This window comes from Pezoporus flaviventris, unplaced genomic scaffold (assembly GCF_033815535.1).
Source record: "Pezoporus flaviventris isolate CSIRO_AGI_PZ_B2104156 unplaced genomic scaffold, CSIRO_AGI_Pfla_v1 ptg000070l, whole genome shotgun sequence".
Taxonomy (NCBI): domain Eukaryota; kingdom Metazoa; phylum Chordata; class Aves; order Psittaciformes; family Psittacidae; genus Pezoporus; species Pezoporus flaviventris.
In genome coordinates, this window is record NW_026892618.1 from 2,195,195 (window position 1) to 2,217,877 (window position 22,683).

The 22,683-nt window shown below is 42.4% G+C and overlaps 1 long non-coding RNA gene across 1 annotated transcript; it reads left to right on the forward strand.

Moving 5' to 3' along the window:
* Window positions 1-1,014: 1,014 nt before the first annotated feature.
* On the forward strand, window positions 1,015-5,014 carry LOC133279031 (uncharacterized). Its single transcript, XR_009746751.1, has 3 exons — window positions 1,015-1,177; window positions 1,943-2,126; window positions 4,564-5,014. It is a non-coding gene; the product is annotated as an uncharacterized LOC133279031 (long non-coding RNA).
* The last annotated feature ends 17,669 nt before the right edge of the window (window positions 5,015-22,683 follow it).

The window sequence follows — 22,683 nt, forward strand, 5'->3', positions numbered from 1 at the left end:
TAGAATTATTCAGTGCCTGGAACATGCTTGGATTTTCTGACTACTGCTACATGGAGATGTTTAGCTACTGAAAAAGAAATAACAGATTGAGCAAATTAAAGATGCAAACAACTTGTCAGGGCTGGTAAAACTAAACATTGTCCCATCTCTGGCTCAATTATTGCATTAACTATAGGTTCTTTCTTGAAAAGCCCAGACAATTGCTTACATGCATCCTTTACGCTTTTATCCAGTTCCCAGTGAAAGCAACAGAAAATTCCTTGTTACTGCCTGTGAATGTTAGATTGGGCAGTAGGAACAGAACGTAACTCTTCCCAAACTTACAGCTGTTGGAAAGACCCCAGCCAGCCTGAACACCAATCAAGATGAATGTTCCTGCAGCATTCATTGCATGGGTATATGTTTGAAGCCTCAGCAAGTCTGCACCAATGAGACCCTGAACTCTCAGTAAATATGAGATTATACACTGGATCTGGAAGCATAAATACCACTTATGCACGTCTCACAGGCTGAGACTTTGCTCCCAGCTCACCTACAGTACTTCTGAGGCAGCAGTCAAAAAGACACTGTTCACCAAGATCCTTTCATACTCCTTCTATGGTTCTGCATAGGACCACTGCAGAACTGAGTCCTCCCAGTAGCAAATCAAAGCAATGTTATTTCATAATTCAGTGACCGTCATTGGTTTGTGTTTGGTCTGAGATGGTTCTACACAGCTTTTTTTGACTATGGTATCTGTTGTTTAATACAAAACATCAAGCCAAATTAAGAAAAAATGATCAAGGCCCGCTAAATGTACAGTGTCATTTTGACACTAAGAGTGTTCTCACATTTTCACCTACGGTTTTGCAGACCAAATTCAAACCAGACTTAGAAGTGTTCCAAATGGTACATTAATCTCAAGCCTGGAAGACCAGAAACTGGATTTGTCATCTGGTGATTTGTCTACACAACCAGTAAAACTCAATAGAAAAAAAACCAAACGGCATTATCTTTTGCTTTTAGAAACCAGCATCCAGTTGTCCTCAGAAAACTTGTTCTGCACATGACCTTAACTGCAAAACAATAGAAAATAGGATAAGAAAGAAAATCGAACATTCCTGGAAAGGGATACTGAAAGTGTGCAAAGAGAAGGATATCAGCAATGTAGGAGAAATCCCACTGTCAGACTTCCTAGGTTTGTTACCATCTGAAAAGTGCTTTATTCATTCTCAGGTGTGTTCTGTTGTCTTTCTGGTGTCTCAGCCATAGGAACATCTGGCCTGAAGTAAGTGCCACCCACTGCATGATTTCTCCACCTTTCTATTGCAGAGCAGAATAGCCTTGGGTGCAATACATTCACATTCCTATTCAGAATTAGCTACTCCTTAAAAAAGGAGTGCATGGCTTTGCTTGTGGGTACGTTAGCATGCATACAAGTTCCTCATTACCTTCCCAATTCACTATCCTTTCTGTGCCTGGGGATATGTCAGTAAATAGATTCGCCAGACTTTTCCTTGTGAGGTTGTGTGTGTTTCTGGTTGCACTGGTTTCAATGCTCAACACCTGCTGATTTGAGAGGACCCTGGATTTTACTCTTAGAAGCACACACATTTGTGTGTGTGTGATGATTGCACACCTGTATAATCAAATGTAAAGTCATGGCTATAAGAGCATGTTAGCTTATCAAATTTTTTATCTCAGTTAACATCAAGGAATACTTCTTGCACATTTAAAATCAAAATGACATGTTATCAGTCCGCTGAAACCATGTAAAAAGTGAACTACTGCCCCATAGGTATATGCATATGCGTATACCTGCATGTAGCGAGAGCTGCATAACACGCAGCAGTCACTGCAACTGATGACCTGGTAGCATATCCCAGGTAAAACTTGTGAAGATAGGACAATGACTGGCTATTTTTAAGAATGACAAAATTAATATTCTTTCTTTGCATTTCAGATGTAGTAGGGAAATTCAATTTGGATTTAAGTGAAGGGGAGATTAACCAATAACAGCAAAATATGATTCCAAGAAAAATGGAACATTTGCATACTATGACTTTCTTCAGAGTTGTGTCTTGTTCTTAAAACCAAAGGAAACCTCACTGCTGAAGAGGGTGATTCTACAGAAGCCACAAGAGCCGGTAGGTACACAGGTCATAAAAATCAAAGCAAAATTCTTTTTCAGTTTCTGCTATACTGAAAAGTTATTTCATGGCCCATTTTTACAGTCACTTTTAAACAGTGATTTTCCTTTCTCTTATTTAATACCATGGTACTAATTGCCTAGTATTCATTTGGTATCTCTTTCAGTTAGAGCTCCTTGGGAACATATTCGGTGTATCCAGGTTATAAGGTAAATTGGCCAAATTTGCTAAAATTTGAACACTAATTCCAAACAGAAAACATGGGAGCTGACAGTTTAAGAGCTTTTGCTGAACTAAATGAAATCAAGCTAGAAATCAAAAGTCCTTGGGATGTGTCTTAGGATGACCCCAATTTGTCATCACTATGCCTCTGCTCCACACCCAGCACCCTAAGAAAAGCCCAGAAGAAGCTCTCACTTGCTGTGCTGTTAATGGACATTAAAAATATCTGTTATCCAGGACTGGTCACACACATTGCGCCCTTGCAGCTCTCCCTGCCACATATACCATCTCCCTAAGCTACAATGAAGAGGCAAAAGAGTCCCAGCAAAATGGCTACACACAGGCTGTTTTCCTCTGCCTGCAGTACTGCTTTAGGGCAGAAAAGATCAGAAGAGACACTGAAATCTGGCTCTGGTGGGCCAGAAAGGAAGGCGTTGGTAATAGCATCCCAATCAAGTTATGTAGTAGGAACGGTGCCAAATTCCAAATCTGCTCATTCAGCGAGCCTGCTACATTTTTAGGCTGTTTCTGACTGTGCCTAATTAGTTTAGATATGGTTAGTAGCAGCATTTTATAGAGAAATCACATTACTGAACTGTTTTCACATGTGGAATGAACAGATTGCTACCAAGGTATGAAGAGGGTATCATTAGGAATTACCAAGTATTCACTACCAGGAGGGACAGTAAGGTAAAACCATTAAGTTTTGCATTAAAGAACTTCATTACCTTCCATAAGATCTTCCTTTATACACAAACTTGATGTTGTAAAATTCCATCCCAGTGTTCTGGGGGGGATAAAGCAGTAATTATTAAGTCCTTATGTAGTTGTCTCAAATAATTTTTATTTTATTTATTCTATTCAGAAAAAATAATGAAGGTCTCAGTCCATGTTCTGAGCACCTTTATATAAGGTAATATGCAAAGCAAAATTTCCTCATAGATTGTTCAGTCCATTTCACCTAATAAGTGTACAGATACACATCAAAAGGAATCATAAAACCCACAAATAAACCATTTTTCTTTCAGTGGCAGGCACAATTCCTTCTCTTTCTCAAAAGCCTGAGAGAATCGATGGCCTAGGGCTTCATGGAAGCATCCAGGCTCTGAGCAATGAAAATAACCTATGTTGTAGTCACCATAAAGCGCTCTTTCCCTTCCTTCAGCCCACAAGGGGGGCTCAGTACTTTGGGTTGGAAACTGCATTATTCATGTACCCACTCATTCCTTAGCTACATAGTCTGTCAAAGTAATACCCCAAGAGCACAGAAAGATGGTGCAGCTGCCTCCCAGGCCTCTTATAACACATGGAGGTGCAGCACAGCCTCTGTGCGTTCACAAAGCAGATGTATAAAGTCAACTGTGTGCTTCCTTCACGCGCAGATGCTTGTGGAGGCTGCAGTGGCACGCGCAACTGGCACCCAGTTACAATAATAAATACCAGGAAAGTGAGATGGAGATGGTTTGGTTTGGTTTATTTTTCAGAAAAAGGTAGTAGAGCAGGTCCAGAGCCTGCAGGTGGACTGGGGCTTGCTGGCTTTGGGAAAAGTCCCTTATCACACCAGTGTTAAAGCTTTGTACAAGTGGAATTAATTTTGCCTTAATGAATAGTTCTGCACTTCTTGGGTGTTCAGGGCACACCAGTGTAATGAGTTTAGCCAGGCTAAAAGCAGCAGGTCACAGCACGTCCTAGTGAAAATTAACCTTATGGACTTGTGAAAACAAAGGTTCAAAAACTGGTTATAAGTTATTTTTAAACTGGGAAAAGTGTATAGTAAGGTTTTGGGTTTTGTTAAATACTGTACTGCTCCCACAGTTGGCTTATGCAGTCACTTTGAAAAATGAACAGTGCAGAGAATTAAAAATGACTGAAAGAAGGAGTCGAGAAAAGGCAAGCTGAATACATGTGAAAACACTGAGATCTGAGCAGAAGTAACACTGACTTCGGAATCAGTTTCAAATAACAAAAAGTTAAGGCTTTGACAGTGATTAAGTAAATATACCATCTGCACTTCCCAAGAATATCAAAATGTTATAGGTTAAAATGATCTTGTGTAAACAGTATCTTGCAATAATTTGTAAACAAATTATTGTTTACAGTATTAAGACAGTATTACAGTCCAGCATCTTTTCTCTCTGCACTATAGTTCTTCTTCCCAGTTGTGTCCATGATCTGTTACTAAATGTGAGTCTTTCTCATCCAACTTCACTAGCTGAGTCCTGGACCACAAACCACGTCATTTTTCAGTGCAATGCTGAGAATTCAGCCCAAGATCCTGCACTGCTGGAGACCAATGGAGCGAACTTTTAAATCCCATGATGAAACTCGTAGCGGTCTGTTAAATGTTTCAGATTTCAGACAAGTAGGTTGTATTTACCAAATAATGGTCAGAAAATTACAGCTGTCTAATCTAAGCTTCCAGATTGATTTTTTTTCTGGAAAATGGTACTGAACTAGAGCATATAATTTCATTCTGGATCCTGTCTGTGACTTCAGCTCTGAACATCACTCACAGTAATCTTTCTCTACATGTAGTTACAATTCCTTGAGGTCTGAGGTCTTAGTGGGATCCTGACCAGATAAAACAGAGAAAAACCTACCTTAGCCCTTATACCAAGTTTAAATGGGTATCTTTCACAAACACATGGCAACAAAACACAAGCGTAATTGCCGATAGATCTCTGTACAGGCACTGCTATAGCTGCAGGACCCTGTGACCTTCTGACTGCTGTGGCCACTTCTAAATTTAGAATGGGCTCAAGTAATTCTGATTTGAAAGCCTCTGTTTCTGTTTTCTTTTTTGTTTCTGGAATCCTTTCTCTTCTGTATGCAGCATAATTCTGTATTAGGTAAGGGATCCATATCCTGCGCAAGTATTTAGGCATCTCATATCTCCTCAAACAGCAAATACACACCCGTGCATTCTGGATATCAGTGATTCTTCACCAAGATCAATGGGTAGTTTGATTTTTGCTTAGCTTTACTGATTTAAAAATCTTTGACACTGTTTTAACTAATACTAATAATCACTGTTCTGAAGTAATTCTGACTACTTTCTATCCAGTTGTAAGGAAAAACAAAAAAAACAAAAAGAATAGAGTGGGGCCTGAACCCATTAAATGCTGTGTGCATTAGGACACCCCTTGGTGTCTGGTACTACTGGTCACAGAAATGTCAAATCTTTACTCATTTAGGACAGGTGGGAATGTGATATGTTCTGGCACTGCCACATAACTGAAACCCGAGTCCCTGCCTGCTGCTCTGCAAAGGCTGAGAAGCTAGATGTGTCAATGAGGCCATATCAAATTCTTGCCCGAGGCTCCCTGTCTATTGCTGCTGCTTTCTGACTGCTTGGGCACTGCCTCAGCAGACTAGGCTCAGAGGAAGAGGAGTGAAGATCGGGCTCCTTTGCGTTTGATTTTAATTTGTTATGTTCCTCTAGGACATATGATGATTACTATTTGTAGTTAAAGCAATGTCAATGACTTTCATACCAAGCTTCCTAACATGATATAAGCTAAGCAAAAGAAACAACAACAACAAAAACCCCAACCAACAAACCCACACCAAAAAATTAACTCTTTGTGGATCTAGACCCCCGAAGAAGCAATCCCTGATTACACAGTCCTACTACAAAGGTGTTAATCTGCTGTTTGACAAGATGTCAAGTGATTTATAGAGGTACAGATCCCTTTATCTCCTAAGTAACTTAATTTACTGAAATGGGGAAATTAGCTCTCTACTAACTTCAGTACCACTATTTATGGCTGTACTATCTTGCAAGGGGTCATTAGTGATTTCTGATGCTGAGCTGTTAAGAGGGAAACAGGCAGACTAATCTGAGATTGCCAAAAAACTAATGACAACTGGCATAGCACACAAGGACACACCATGTTGCTTGTCAGGGTTTAAATTCTGAAGTGCCTCTAAACCCAGAAGTAATCCTCAGAAATTAATGAATTATTTTCTTTTACGTCAGGGCACTGGGAACACTTCAAACCACTGAAGTGCTGAAAAACACACTGGGTCAAATATTTGAAAGATGCAGGTATCTAAACCAGCTTTTACCATCAGGTGAAACAGATGCATCCTGCTCAAGATGGGTTCTCACTGAAGTGCTAGGAACCTTTCAGGCTGAGCATTTGTTCCATGGAAATTAAAAGCACTGAGTGCATCAAGTGCATTATCATATACATCGGGGTTTGTACAGTTTGAGGGACTTCTGTTTCTATGGACGAAAGGCTTCAGATCACCCAAGAAGGATAGAAAGGAAGATTCCACCCCTTCATCTCATCTCCAGATAGCAGTGGATGCCTTTTAAATATGTGCTTTCTGTAAATTAGCTTCTATGCATATAAGTGCTACGCATTTCCCAGTGTGTCCTCAGACAAGTGCTAGCTGGGCTAGTGGACAAAACCCCTGTGTTTGCAGGTTTTCAGACACACATCCGAGGGAGCCAGTATTGGCACAGGAAGTGTAAGGGATAATGAAGGAAGGTTTGATTTTCTAACTCTGAGAAACCTAAGATAGAGTGGAGCTGAACCATCAAGATACTTTGTAATGAAATTATAGCAAGATAAACAGAAGTTTTTACTTCTTGCTCACCCAAAGCACTGAAATAAATTTTAAAGTTGTCTATGTCTTTTGCAGGTTTTTCATGACTACAGCATTGACCTAGCTGAAGAGTTATTCAACATTTTGGAATACTATGATAAAAATGTGACTTCAAAAATATCCTATAATGATTTTCTCCAAGCATTCATACAGTAGGATTTGGTCAAAAGCAAAAAAATCCAGATAAAGACAGTAACTGATTTACAATTTCAAATTTCAAACTAATAAATTATTTGACTATGGCTTTTTTTTTATCTTTTCATTAGAAAACTCAAAATACTTCTAAATTCTGACAGTGGTCTTGTGTTGTGGATTAAATCTACATAGTGAGATAATTAATTTTGCATAATCCTTTTAGCAAAAAAAAGACAACAATTAACATTGTCAAAATAATGCTTCCGAAGATGTCTCCATAAGTAATTCATTTAATTGTATGCATTTTATTAATGACATACTCTTAACTTCAGTAAAAAGGTTTATAAGACATATTATTGAATTTCCTCAATTGTCATTTTCCAGATTTATTACTTTTAATACATTAGCCTTCATTATCCAAAAAAAATCATCCTATTTCTTGAAGCATCATTTTCCTCTCCTTGCAGTGCCATATGTGCATTGTCAAAGAACACGTTCATAGGGACCAGCCATTGAAATCTGAGCAGATGCCAACTGTGTGTGGATACCACACCTTTCTCTGTTAAAACTATTCTTCTACATCCATCAGCACAGTTTGGAAAAGAAGCTACTTTACCAATAAACATTGGCTTCTTAACTGCAGCAAAATATTCCCAGTGCCAGCCATGAGATTTATTTTTTAAGGATACTACATATATATTTATACAGCAAGCAGTAAACTGCAAATAAAATCTCTGGTTGGATTTCCCAGCTTTAGAAATACTCTGGTTTAATATCTTGTGAAGTAGTTCGATCTTGGTGAGAAAATTAGAAGATATCTGACTGTTGAACTCTTGTGATAATTAAAGGGTAATATTATCATCAGAGCCTGCTTCTGAAGATTATATCAACAATTAAACACATACCTGCTCTGAAGAACTGTCAGATAAATGTTTCACTTTCTGGTTCCTGAATTAGTTTTCATCGGTAACGAAAGAACCCTGTCCTCACCACCTGAACTGATTTGGTATCTTCCTTTCTCCCAAGTAACATATAAAGATAAGTCAATAAAAAATAATTTTTAAAAAAGGGAGCAAGTTATGGGTGTACAAACACACATGCACACACACACACATATATCTCAAGGGAAGTCTTTGGAATGGGAAAGGGTAGTAGAACGTAATTTGTTTATCTTATTACTTCTCGTGAAAGTGTGAACCATTGCAATGAATCTGAAAGATTCCCAGTGCAGAGCACTTTACTGCATGTTTCTTCTGAAAAAATGTTTCTTTGCATTTGGAGCTTTTCAGGAGATATTTTGAAGATATTGAGTAAAAAGCATTGGGGAGGTTTCAGGTTGAATGTTCTGTATTGTTTCTCATTTAGCTTCCAAGATTCATGTAATTTGTACTCTAAGAGAAATACATTTGGAGTTTAATATATTTAAAATAATAACATAAAAAAATGCTTCCTATAATTTTTTTCTTTTTTCCAAAACTGATCGCTGTCTGTAAGCCACCAAAATTGCTGCTTAGATATTTGATTAACAGAGGAGACTGAAATTACTGGTGTTAAAGGATGTTCTCCCATGCTAAATCAATACAAAAAATCCTAGTTCAATTAATAGAAAATGGTAGGGTTTAAGAATACACGTACATATATAGCAAGTGACTAAAAAGAGCTGGTCCTGGTTCAGTTGCAGGAACACAGGCACGATTTAGCTACTCCCACCTGGCTACCCTGGCAGGTCGTGTGTTAACCCCAGCTAGCCCCACAGGGATGTCTCCAGTGTCGAAGGACTTCTCAGACAGCAATAGGTAACCATGCTTCAGCAACTGACCTGAGCCCAAGAGGGGGTTGGCTTAGCCCCACTTATGATCTGATTGGGCCATCTTTGTTTAATTTTACCCTGGTAACTGGTGCGGAGCCTCACACTGCTCTGTGCTCTAACGCCAACTTCTTCCCTCCTCCCCAGTCATTCCTAATTTAATTTCTGTAAGTATTTCATACAGTTCATGTACTGAATTACTCATTCATATCAGTTAAAGAAATAATTGCTATTTGGAATACCTAGGACTAAAACACAAATACAACATTAATTATTTTAAAAATAGTGGATTTCACTGCACTGCTCTAAGTGAGGAGATAAAAACAAACCACACAAGTGATTATCCAGTAGTGTTGTTGCCGGGTTTGGTAGCTTGTTTTGTTTTTTCCCAAAAAAGTCTTCTCCTGTACCTCCTGTTTGACAATTGGGTCTAATTTTATATCAAATACAGACTGCCATCCTTGTGCTGCTTTCTGGCACAGAGCACGGCTACTGTGTTTCACAAAGGGATGCAGGAGTTGTGTCCCTTGCCCTGCCATTTTCAGGATACCCACCGCCATCAGGAGAGGCGATGTGGCAAGGGGATGGATGTCTCCGGGTTTCCTGACACATCCTGACAGAGGATTTTTCATTAGTTCGACTGGCAGGAGTATCAAATCCAACAACTCCGAAGGGATTAAAGAACAATCTTTTTGCTGTACAAACAAATCAAATCATGCTGGGTTTTTTTTTAGTGAGTTCTTATCAGCTATTTCTCCAACCTCAAAATCAAGACAAACCCAAAACAAACTGAATTTCAACTGCCAGTGTTTTGAAATAACTAAGGTAACTCTTCATATTAAAATTGCAAACTGATGGATGGATAAACTTTGTAATAGAAGAGGGCTTATTTGTTTTGCAGCCGCTCCACCTAACCACGGGTCAGCCACCCAGCTACGGAGGGTTGGCAGAGATCCCGTGTTTCCACTGTGAGGCGGATAATGTCAGTGGGATTGAGCATTATCCCAGGGTAATGGTCTCCCGCTGCTGTATGTAAACACCGCAGCAAAGCCAAGGTGGTTATGAAAATAAAAGCATCAATGCAAAGCTCAGAAATGTGGAGGACAGCGGTCCTGTGTCTGCTCCAGCAGGACAGGCATTTGCCCTGTTATCCCTGGGGGCAGCAGCACAGGCACATGGACTGCTGGTTTGGAAACTTGGAAAGGGGGAGCAAAGGGAGGGATTTTGGCAGCACGGGTCTCTGCCAGCACTCCCTGCGAGGCAGCATCTGCTGCCACTGAAACACAGCAGCAGGTGACAGCCCATTGCTGGCTGTTCCCTCCAGACATGCCCCTTCTGGGCTCAGTGGAGAAAAGCCCTTAGGCAAGGTCTCTCACCTCCCTCCCCAGGGGTCCTGCTGCCGGTGCTGGGAAGAGATGGCGCTGACCCTCACACACCAGAGTCAGGGCATGGCCTCCTGGTTGCAGCCCAGCCCTCGCACTTGGCTTAGCGGCAGGTGGCCATCAAGCATCTGACTGGGCTGATCACGATTAATGCTGCCACGTATCTTGTGAGGCGTGAAGGAGGCCAAGCACACCCCATAGTCAGGGGGGACGTCTGCCTTCAGCAGCCTCTCCAGCAAAACCTGGAGAACAGCAGACATGGATCCCCAGGGGTTAACTCAACTGTGGACAACAACCTGCATTGCCAGACCTGCCTTAGTGCTTCCCTGCTGCTCTGCCCCCAAAACTAGCAGTCTCTATGACTGCTTATTTGCCTCTTCTGAGCTGGAGACAAAGGGCTTCCTAAGGCTGGAGGAAAATGGGTAATTCTGCAGTGCTCTAACATTGTTTTAAGTTTCATTTCCTTCACTCCAGAGCAGAATAAGCTCATTGATTGAGACTGAAGACATTAACAGATCTGCTGCTGCACAGGAGCCTCATGTCACTGCCAGGTCACCCACGGACCTGCTAGACCCATCGTTACCCCACCTGCACAGCCAAGTTTTGCCCATTGATACATCCCTCAGCAAAACAGCCAGACACTCACATATGGCACCTCTGACTTAGGGGTGTACTGCAAGAAAGCTCACACCAGACAAGCACCATAATGGTTCCGGGGACTTAGCATACAATGTAAGTACCCATCACCACACAGAAAGTGAATATCGGGTAGAATCAGACTATAGAAGAAGACAGTGTCTGTCCCTAAATTTTCTTCTCCCCCATCATTCCTTTCAGGTTTTTCTCACTTCAAAGCCCCAGTAAATATGGATGCTCATCAGAAACATGTGCTGCTCATTAGCACATCCCCAAGCCCACCTGAGCTACTTGGCCTCTTCAAATCCCCTGCCCTGAGGCCAGCCTGCTGCTGTTGCCAAGAAACAGGGGTTGGCTTAAGGAAAGGAACAACTTCACAAGAGCCCTTTTGGAGCAGAGTAGAAAGGCATGGCACAAATGCTGTTTGTTAGAAGCATGAGGAAGCAGGACAAAGGAAATGAAAGATGGGAATCAGTCATAGGAGTGGAAGGAAGAAGAGGTTTGTAGACTCTGTACCAGCTATTTCTGCCCTAGGACTTGGTGTGGAGCCTGCAAGTGAGGGAGCAGAGTGTGCTCAAAGAATGAAGAAGTAGGGAAGGGCAGAAAGAGGGCTAAGGCTAGGAAAAAGGACAGAAGAGAAAGGAAAGAAAGAAGAGATTCATATGGGCCATCTTCTATACTGGCAACTGGCATAAAGCCTGCAAGGGCAAAAATAAAGTGTGCTTCAGGAAAAAAAAGTCGAACTTCTTCAGAATACAGTTATTTGATTAAGGCATTACTGTGTGAAGTGCCTATATCTCTGCAATTACTAGTTTTATCTGGGTGATATGCAGCAGGTCATGAGTACTAAAGGGATGCTCCAAATAGGGGAAAATGAAAACCAGGTTTAAAAAAAATCTGTTTCCTAAAAAATAATTTTATTCTGGTTTTCTATTTTTCCATGCTAAAGGCTGCCATGCAATGGAAGAATATTATTATGCTGTGAAAAGAGTCATAAAGAGAATTTTGTATTATATCAATACTTAAAATATGCAAATATGATATCTTCACAACGCCCCAAAATTATGCTTGGCATGAGTTCTTAGCAACAATACAAATATCATCATCTTCAAATAAGCAGGTATAACATGCTGCTCAAATAGCTGTAAAAATAACCTCATCACAGCTCTGGGAGCATCCAGATTTCATCTTTGATGTAGATAGATTTTAAGTGGGAAAGCAAAGAAAGTTGTCTTAAACGTCAAGATGTACAGGGATGAGCTGTAGTGGAGCAATTGTATATTCAACATGGAAAAGGGTTCTGCTGGCATTCATTTACAGAGCTGCTGTTGTTACAAAACCCCAGTTCTGGTACTGTGTCTGCAGAGCTACAGGGGCTGAGTGCTGTGGCACAGCCTCCTCCTCCCCTCCTGAGTCCCCACCGGAACAAGGTTAGCCCCAGGCTGCTGTCCAGTATGTTTGAGTCTTAGGTTAGGTAGTGGTTAGCTAGCATCTGGCTTTATTACTGCATGTAAATTGGCTGTGATTTAATAAAGAAAAGGGCGCGATAGCAAAACTAGTATAGCATAGACGTTTCCTTGCGAGGTGAATACCTTTCCGCTCCTGCTTTCAGTGTGTTTATACAGGGCTTGATTTTGATCTTGTTAAATCAACAGTCTACCATGACTGCTTTGACTTCAGTGGATTTACCCCAGCATCTGAGATCAGCATCCGACCTTGGCACTTTATTTTCTTTTTTTCTTTTTTTTTTTCTTTTTCTGTAGTCAGGTTTTTAAAAAAGTAGCAGCTATTTCTGCTCACTCCAGAGCGAGAGTGGCGGAAGGGTTTTGCCTGAGGAACAATGCATCTTTCTCTGTACACTGTGCAGAATTCCCATCTTGTGCATTAGAATAGATGTTGAAACAGTTCTAATTAACATTTATAATTTGCATTTTAATTGCCTGCCAGGGTGTGAAATGACATGTCTGGGTAAAAGGAGCGTTCTCCTTAGTTCCAGTGGTTTGCACAGTCCCAGCGAGGCGATGGGGCGGAAGCACCCTGGCCAATGGTCCTTTTGCAGCGTTCCTCCTAATTAAGGCAGAGCCTGATCCAAAGCCCAGTGAGTTAAGCTGAAAGAGTTCACATGGGTGTGTGTTTGTTTGTTTATTTATTTTTAATGAATGGGACTCCCATAATTAATTTTTGTCTGAAGATACACATCAGATCTTGATTTTAAAATTGCCAGTTGCAAAGAATCAGCGCAATCATTTGAAGGTTGTTTTAGTGGCTAATTACTCTCTTCTTTATGAAGAAAACACCATGTACATACATATGAATACATATATATGTATTTTTAAGATGATGTTCTTTTAGATAAGAATGTGCTTCTGTGCAGCTTTCAGCTTGCGCACCCTGCAGTTACATAAAGGTCACGGTGAAATCATAGAATCACAGACTGGTTTGGGTTGGAAGGGACCTTAAAGACCACCTAGTTCCAACCCCTCTTCCATAGGCAGGAATACCTCTCATTAGACTAGGCTGCTCAAAGCCCCGTCCAACCTGCCCTTGAGCACTGCCAGGGTTGAGGCAGCCACAGCTTCTCTGGGCAACCTGTGCCAGTGCATCACCACTCTCACAGGGAAGAATTTTTTGCTTAATATCTAATCTAATGAACCTCTTCTTTCAACAGCACGAGAAACTGAGCTCCCTAGATTTTCACCTCTTAGAGCAAATTTTCCAGTCCTTTTCCCATTTCCACAGGTCCTTCTGGTGTTGATTCCAACTTCTCAAAATCATGCTAGAGTCAGTGATGTATGAACTGGGAAGTTTTCAAATCTTAGCCATAGGGATGCCAAGTACAGAGGACATGTAACCTTTTCTGCCAGCTTTGTCCACTCAACTGCTGCATTTGCTCTTCTGGCCGTAGCACCATCTGAGCACACCAGGCACTTTCTGCCAACCAGACCCATCTTCAGGTCCTGTTCTTAGAGCTCTTCTCCCTGAGGCAAAGTGACTCTGGCCCATGTTCTTGTGTTCAGTGATACAGCTTCAGATGTGGCCATACTGAAATGTAGACTCATTTGCTGTACCTCATTTTCTAAAATAAAAACATATAGATCGGAGTGTACCTGTGAGCCCTTGTATTCAGTATTCCCTGTGGTCCAACACTTGGTTCATCTGTAAAAAAGTTTCAGTAGCACCTTTTTTGGCAGGGTGAAGGAGCAGGTTTCCTGGTCAAGTTCTAGCAGCTAAATCACGTTGGGACAGAAACCACCACCTAGAGGACCCTACAAAACGTACAGCCTCTTAAAGATAATTCCTCATTTAATTACATTGGTTAGGTGGTGTCTAACTCATTTAACGTGTGCCATGCTGAAATTATATCATTCCCGTTTCCTCCACAAAATACTAGGCAATGGCGCCAAGTCATGTGCCTTACAGAAGTCTATTACCTTAACACTATTTCATTTGTCATCCAAACTTGTAATCTCATAGAAAGATATCAAATTAGTTTAAGAAGATCCATTTTACTTAAACCCACCTTGATTAGCATTTAATTTTATTAGCCCCTTTTAATTCTTTATTACTTCAGCCTTGTACAATCAATCCTATCACCGCTTTTTTCCAAGGATCAAAGTCAGGCTAACACTCTCTGACTTTGACCATCCTATTTCCCTTTTTTATAATATTGGCACTGTTTCAGCTTTCTATGGACTGCTGAGATTTCTCTCATGTCCTAAAGTGTCTGAAAATTCATTATTAACAGTTTAAAAAGCTCCTCAGCTTTTCAGATATAAAGTTCCCAATTCATAGCATTTGATAATTGCTATTTAACATGCTGTTCAAGGACTACTGGCCTGAAAAGCCACCAGCACTGGGTAATGTCTCACTACCACCTGGCCTTTTTGTCTGCCCACTGCAGGGAGATTTATTTTAAAATTATACCTTTTAATAATCCTGTTGATGAATCTCCCATTTCCATCATTCCCATTTGATTTTTTATTCTTATCATCACTATTCCAAGCCATTGGTACTCCCTCTGCATGTTTGCTTTCCTCATCATTTTTAACACCATTTTCTTCCTTGACCAGTTTGGTATACATCTTTATTTTTCATTCATTTTGCATTTATTTACCCTGAAAAATGGGGTTTTAGGTTGGGTTGGGATTGTTTGTTTGGTTTTTTTTTTTTGGCTTTCTTGATTGTTGGGGTTTTTTACCCAGTTTGGGTATTCCTGGATTCTGGGACTGTTCTCTGGCAAACTTTCTTAAATAGTTTTCAAATACCATCTATGTTTTCCTGTTTAAGTGTTTTTTCTCCCCATTGATTTGTTAGTTTTTGGCTTTCTGAAATTCCCCTTTTTGAAAGACAAAAAAGCTTATCTGACTTGTTCTATCTCCTTATTTTACATTCACACAGTGGATGTGATCAACGTCATGGCTGCGGGTACCACAAGCTGCATCAACGTCCTCATTCTCTGAACCAGTTCTTGTCCATCAAGAAGAGACGTGGTGACTTCCAGCTGGAAGTAGCCTTTTCATCAGAAAATTGTCATCTGGGGTTTGTAGAAATTCTGGCAGACTGTAATCTCCACTTCACACCATTCAGAACAAACTGCCTCGTGATGCCGAGTGTGGGGTGTGTCGCAACCATTTTTGATCTGTGTTTAAGGTGGTCATCCTCTATAAGGAAGACTCCATAAAGCTTAATTCAGTTTAATAGTGTCAAGTGCATACCGTCTGGAGGGACACCATCAGCTTTACTTCTTAGGTCCAGTGGATGAAAAAATATTCCAGTTGACTGACTTCATCGTTGCCAGCATCACCATTTTATACTGTGAGTCAGTTTTATTTCCCTTTTGCCAAGTTGATATTTTCTAACAACTTAATCAAGATTCCTGTCATGTGTCATCCTATTAGGTTTCATTAATATCAGCTAGTTCTAATGCATGTTTCTAAACAAGCAATTTCTATTCCTTGCATTTATTACCTGGGCTTTTAATCTTGATGAATTTCCGCACAGCACAGTCTTTGTCTCTGTTATATGTTGCCAGCACACAGATTTTGTACAGTCTGAGGGTTTGGTGGTGCTGCCTTTTCACACTCTTCTGTTAACTGTAAACCATCCTTGCAGCTCCAGACAGCCAAGTCTTCTGCAGAACCCCATATTCTTTAACTTATATCTCCTACTTAAGAAGCATTTTCACTCTCAGGTCCTCGCAACTTCTGATTTCCTTCGTTTACTTCCATGAGGATACATTGAACATCCCTCTCCTTCAAATTCTTTTGGAGTGTAATGTTTATGAAACTGCATCATGAATCAGTGCAGCGGTGTCTTCTGATTTCATGATGTGCCATCCCTTGTGCTGTGACTCTTTGTGTCAGTTCATCACTGGTGCCAGCGTGTCCCTTGGAGAATATTTCTTCCCCCACTTATCCATGCCACAGGAATTGATCTGCCTCCATGCAGATCAACTGCCTCCCCAACTCTTTCTGCTTCTTCCAGGGATGCTCTCTGCATTTCACTGTCCCAGTACACAAAATTTCTTAGACTTGTCTTGTGGAAATAGAAAAGCCTGTGCACCGTATTTACTTATCAAAGGCAACCATCAGTCGAACAGCTTCTAAAGCAATTATTTTTCCCCAAAGAATGAATCTTTTTGCTTGCTATAACTCAGGTTCCTGCATTTGAACTGTCATATCCCAGCTAAACCTGAACCAAACTGCCATGGTTTGCAAAATACTGCATAGTCCAGCACTCTGAGCATCTGACATACAGGGATAAAACCCTGGTGACACAAGGGCACACACCGAAAGAATCATTCCACTTTGAAGATGAAATGACTTGAAAAGCTGAAATGTCCCTTGGAAAACAGTCACAAAAATAAAGTGCACATGGATCATAATTTCAGACATAATGAGCACAGTCTTCCATTAAAACATGATCAGAGTGTTTCTCCTGGAAAGGAGGCTGCTCTTACGTGGCCAGGCAAAGTGAAGGTCCAGCATAGTGGGCGTCCCTCTTGACTACTCCAGCTCAACTACAAAAGGGCACAGTGCAGAGATAAACTCAACTACTTTTGAAACATGGTGAAAAATTGCATAAGCTTTAGGGTACAGTCACAGATGAGGATGCTCATTTTGCTGAGGTCAGTGCTCATACTTCTGCTGATTCCAACATGACCAATTTGCATCACGCTTCTTCAGAGTAGGTTTTCTTTCTGCTCTCCGACAACTGAAGGAAATAAAGTTGTTGCACTGAAGACATCAGAGCAAAAGAAAGAAATGCAGCAGGCTCCAGGATTTTAATGTGCCTTCTTGCACACATGAAGTTTTGGAGCAGTTGGGTCAGCAGGCGGCTTCCCTTGGTAATGCAGGACATAAAGCTTTCCCTTCTACAAGGAGAAGCATTTTACACCATGAGGGTGGTCAAACACCCTCACACAGATGTCCGGAGGGTGATGAGCTCTCCATCTTTGGAGATACTCAAAACTCAGCTGGAGGAGGCCAGATACATGTGCTTGGAGTGGGAGGTTGGGCTGGGTACCACCAGAGGTGTTCCAACCTGAGCAACTCGGAAACCAGACTTGGGACATTTACTCTTCAGGGAGTAAATTGGTTTCCAGGTTCAATGGACTGTGGTTTTCTGAGAGTCTTGCACAAATTCAGCTCAGTTTTGCCCTCCCACTGATATCAGCACTATCTTGAGTGAAGAACTTTGCCATCCTCTGTAGCCATGCACACAGGAAAGTAAAAGCTGCTGTGAAGCCACTGTGGAGTCAAGAGAAGTAACTGCCTTTTTTACATCTATAACGAAGTTTTAAAGAATTTTCTTTATTAAAAAATAAAACCCCCATATACCTCCTTCCTATTTCAACTCTTCGTGTGTGCTGTGAGTTCTTGATGATTTTTAGACCAACACTACAATTGCTAAACACAACCGCTGCTGATAGCGCCGGTGCAGAGACTACTGATTCAACACTGTTCTTTAAAGGACACTCTCCCTTTTCACTCAGAAACAGAAATGAAGCCAACAGGGAGCACAAAACGTCATCATCACTTCTGAAAGCCCCATTGAAGTCATTTGCTTTCATACATTTTGTTGCTTTCCATCTCTCAGCATTGAGTTTCTTTTGTTGTTTCTTATAGATAACACCAGCTTCAAAGTTTGGAGGAACCGTTCCCCTTCTGCCGCTCTTGTCCTTTTTTTCTTTTATTCCTTTAGCAAATGTTGATTTCTTTGCAAGTTAAAAGGAGCTGCTTTAACAAAGCACACCCAGGATCCAGGAGAGCTGGGTGTCTCGCACTGCAGCATCCTGAGCTCATGAAAGGGTGAAAGGACACTTTCCTGACCAGCAAATGCAACTGCACCCTTTGCCCCTTTGGTCTACCCAATCATGTGGCCTTGGCAGAGAGTTCTACTGTACAGGTTAAAGTCTTTGCTCTATAAGTTCATATGCCTTCATTTTAAGGGATGGCATGTGCTCAGTAGCAGGTGAATTAATTGCAATTAAGAAACACTTTACTTTTAACTTAGAAGAGAGCACAGTATTTCCAGGTTTACTGCAGCATTAGTGAGTGCTGGCTGGTTACATCTGTCACGCAACTAGCTCAGCCAGTGTCAACTCCAGTGTAATACACCGATGTGGAGCTAAAGGCAGCTGAGGAAGTGTCTTCATCAAGGTTTGCTGAATGCCTTGTCTATATTTTCACGATTTATTACTTCCTTGACTTTCTTAGGTGTTGGGAGGAGCAATGAATCAATCCAAGCGTTTTCAGAGGAGGGACTGCTAATTGTGCGAGCTCTACTTACTGCTCGAGAGCTCCAATTTTGACAAGTCTCTTGACCGCATGTTAGTACGTATGATTAATTATTGTTACGGGCATCTGCAGAAGCAAAGCGGATAGGTAACACTTTAGAGCTATGATTTCTTTCTGAACAAGCAATAAACATAATGATGTACACTCTATGTTATAACAGGCGGGGAAACAAGGTGCTTTTGAAGGTGTGCAGGTAAAACATCCCTCCCCAGCAATGGGTATGCAGAGGGCACAGGCTGAAACAATAGAGCAGCAAGTTGGAAGGCAGTTACTTCTCTTGACTCCTTCACAGCAGCTTTTCCTTTCCTATGTACATAGCTACAGAGAACTGCAAATGAGGTGCTGCATCACCTGGCACATGAATGAGGGGTGGAAGTCCTGGTCAGTGTGTTGCAGGCAGGCTATGAGGTTATTGAGGTTTCAAATGTTTGCACACCACAAACAGATGGGACAAATTCCGATGCTGGGTTGCTGAGGGACCCTGCTGGGCACTTCTTCCTAGAGGCTTGTCCTGTCATGCTTCTGCTTGGCCACCCCGGTGAAGAGCTGCCTTTGCTCTGGCTGGTGTTGGCATTTGCTCCTGCCAGAGCAGAGCTCTTCCCTCCTCATAGAGGGGATCTACCCCATATGAGGGTAGTCACTCACCCAGAGAGGCTCAGGGTGATGCTGAGAGGTGTCCCCAGGCTCACCACAAGCAGAAGGACCTGCCCCCTTGCCCTACAGTACTCTCAGCTTGTTGCAGGTCCTTCAAGCTAGTGCTACTGGGGAAGGCGGCCAGTTTGTGGGCTCAAAAGCAAGAGCAAGGTTAAGGCTTGCACGCCATTGTTGGGGAGGCTATAGAGGCATCTAGAATGGGGTGCCCATGATGAGAAGCTGCTTGGGGAGCCCCACCACGAGTGTCATGAGGCGGCGAGGACTGACAGGACTGGCTGTGGGAAGCAGAGGAGTCGGTGACAAAGGAAAGGTAATCTGCAGCCGACACACGTCTGCGTGAAGCAGCTCTCAGTTCATTTTAACATATCAGGTAACAGATGCAATCAGAATGCCTGCGCCATGCAACAGCCTCATAAAACAGTAGAAGAAATATAAATACGGGTTTAATTGCTCACTCCACTTAAATTGCTTTATCCTCTGTTACTTCAGTATTTCTAGAAAATTTGTCCTAAGCAATTACGGTGGGAGGCAAAGTTTTGCAGGAGGCTATGAAATTTCCCACTGCAGCAGCAGCAGCCTGCCAGAGCAGGATATTACACCATGCAGATGGGAATATTTCTGTCTGCACGAAGCCCTCCATCAGCACGCTGGAAGCGAGGCACCGTGCTGTGCAGCTGGGAACCCGACCATCACTTCTCCATGTCCCTTGTGTCTTGGTGGAGAGGCAGCACCACCAGCCTGAAATGGAAACCTGAACCGCCATGGGGAAGGCTTTCTCTGAAATCCACAGCACACAACAGCAGGGCTGCCTTACTCTGCACCATGCAGGGGTGCAGACGGAATTACTTACCCCAGTGCCCAACAGACCCACAGGCAGGGTCACTGCCAGGATGCACGCTGTAGCATCCCCAGTTGTCCCCCCATGAACAAGTGGACACTTTTTAAGGGGAGGCATCCCAGGACCTTTTATGACCCCTTCCCACTGCTATAGTGGTCTCTGTGGAAAGGTCTGTGCCACCAACCTCAGTATCTTCTCATATTCCCAATCTGCACTCAGGAGACTGGGGCAGCCCCAGTACCTGCAGCTGGACTCTAGGTACAGCAGGGAAGGGGCAACCGGGGCTTGGCTGGCAGGACGGTGCTTCAACGTCACCTCTGACTCTCCTGAGCTTTTCCTGGGTATTGGATAGCTCAGCTGATGGGCAGAGAATTTTCCTTATCCTGATTTTGAAGCCTAACGCTGCTGTAAACCATTGCAGCGTGCTTATTGCATCCAGTGTTTTCTCATCCAGGCCTCCCCAGGCTGCTCTTCCCTTCCATAAGGCAGGAAACATTACAAGAAAAACGTTTGAGTGACTGAAAGGGCAGACCTGTCCAGATCACTGTTTCTAACGGCTGGCCCCTCTCCCCAAGGCTGGCTGCAAGCCCCTAGCATCACCTCACCGTGCAGCTGCTCCCCTCTGGCAAAACCAGGGGAGAGGCATCCACATCACTGGCATCAGTCCAAGCAAGCAAACAGCCTCTTCTCCAGTGGTGGGAATGGATTTGTCCACTAACTGGGCCCAGATTGCGCTGAATTGGAGCAAATGAGTGGGAGGAGTGCCAGGGCATGTTGTGTGCACTACCTGGCGGCAGGTACTGAGGTTAATTGCTCTGCTCAGTTTTAGCCCATTGTGCTCTAAAGGATGAATGCACTTCACTGGGTAGGGGAGTGAGGAACAAAGACAACCGGTTTGTGCAAAAAAAAAACCCTGCTCCTTTAATCTGTTTGAAAGCTTTTGGGACATCAAAGTCCTGGCAAGAAGAGATATCTCTGATATAATTGGTGTGGACACTTGCAAAGGTTTTGATAAAGACCTTTATGAAAGAGCTATTTGTGGGAGGCAAAAAGGGGTTGTGGGCTGGGCACAAGCCAAGAAAGGAAAACCCAAAAAGCAAGATGAGAACTGTGCAAATGCCACTTGGCTCCGTACTCCACCCAGCAGCACCTCCAGCCCCAGGGCTGCTCACCACACACAGCAGATGAGGTGCCCCTGGAAAGGCTCCCTGAGAGGAAGGGCGTGACGGTTGTGAAAACCAGGTAAGTCCAGCCCAGAGGAGCTGTCACCTCTTCAGAAAACCCAACTAGGGCCATGGATAGCTCACCATAGTTCTGCACTGGGGAGTGCAAATATATGCTATTACCCCCAGAAATCCTAAACAAATGAAGAACAGAGTTGGATAAAGATCAGGAGAGAAAGTAGCAGGGAACTGTGTCAAAATGCTTGGATAGGAAGGAAGAGGAGGTTCTCTTCTGGCATCACTGCCTCTCACTGATTCCCAAAGGACACATCAGAAAGAGAGGAGGGGAACATTTCAGAGATGGGAAAGTTAAGACAGTTAGAAATAGAATCTAGCTAGAATTGAAATGATTTTAATTTCTAAACAAAGTGAGTAAAATGCAACATAATGGCAGTTTACAAAATAATGAATGGCACAAAGAAGGTACATATAAGTATTCCTATTTACACTTTTCACATAAAAGGAGAAGAAAGGGACAGTCAATAAACCCAAACAGCAGCACATGTACAAGGATAAGCTAAATAGTGTTGTTCTAATGCGCTGTGCATAATCACCCGGGGAGCTCGCTGCTCCACAATATCGTTAAAATCCCAGATGCAGAGAGACTTGCAGAAAAGGGACAGGAATGTACCTGAAAGAAAAGAACATTTGGAGTTATATTCACTATGTGTGAGTTATATCAGCAGTGAGCAATAATATGGGGTTTTAAGAGAGAAATTGTACAAACAGGAATAAATGGGAGTGGGGCAAAGATCCCCACGGGCAGATTATTTCAAATATTGCCTTCTACGGAATGTTGTGTTTCTCCTTTCTCTGAAGCATTTACATTGGCTATTATGGCTTTAAACTGACAGAGGGTAGATTTAGGCTAGGTATTAGGAAGAAATTCTTCCCTGTGAGGGTGGTGAGGCCCTTGCACAGGTTGCCCAGGGAAGTTGTGGCTGCCCCATCCCTGGCAGTGTTCAAGGCCAGGTTGGGCAGGGCTTTGAACAACCTGATCTAGTGTGAGGTGTCCCGGCCCATAGCAGGGGAGGTAGAATTGGATGGTCTTTAAGGTCCCTTCCAGCCCAAACCATTCTAGGATTCTATTAGCAGCTGTCAGTGACTGGAGAAGACAAACCACTTCTTATCCCCACGGACTCCCTCCTGCAGCAAGGCCAGAGCACTTTGCCCCCACTCTGTCCCCATGATCACCCAGAGAACAGAGCTTTTCCCCTTCCCTGCCCACAGCTACCTGGTCTATG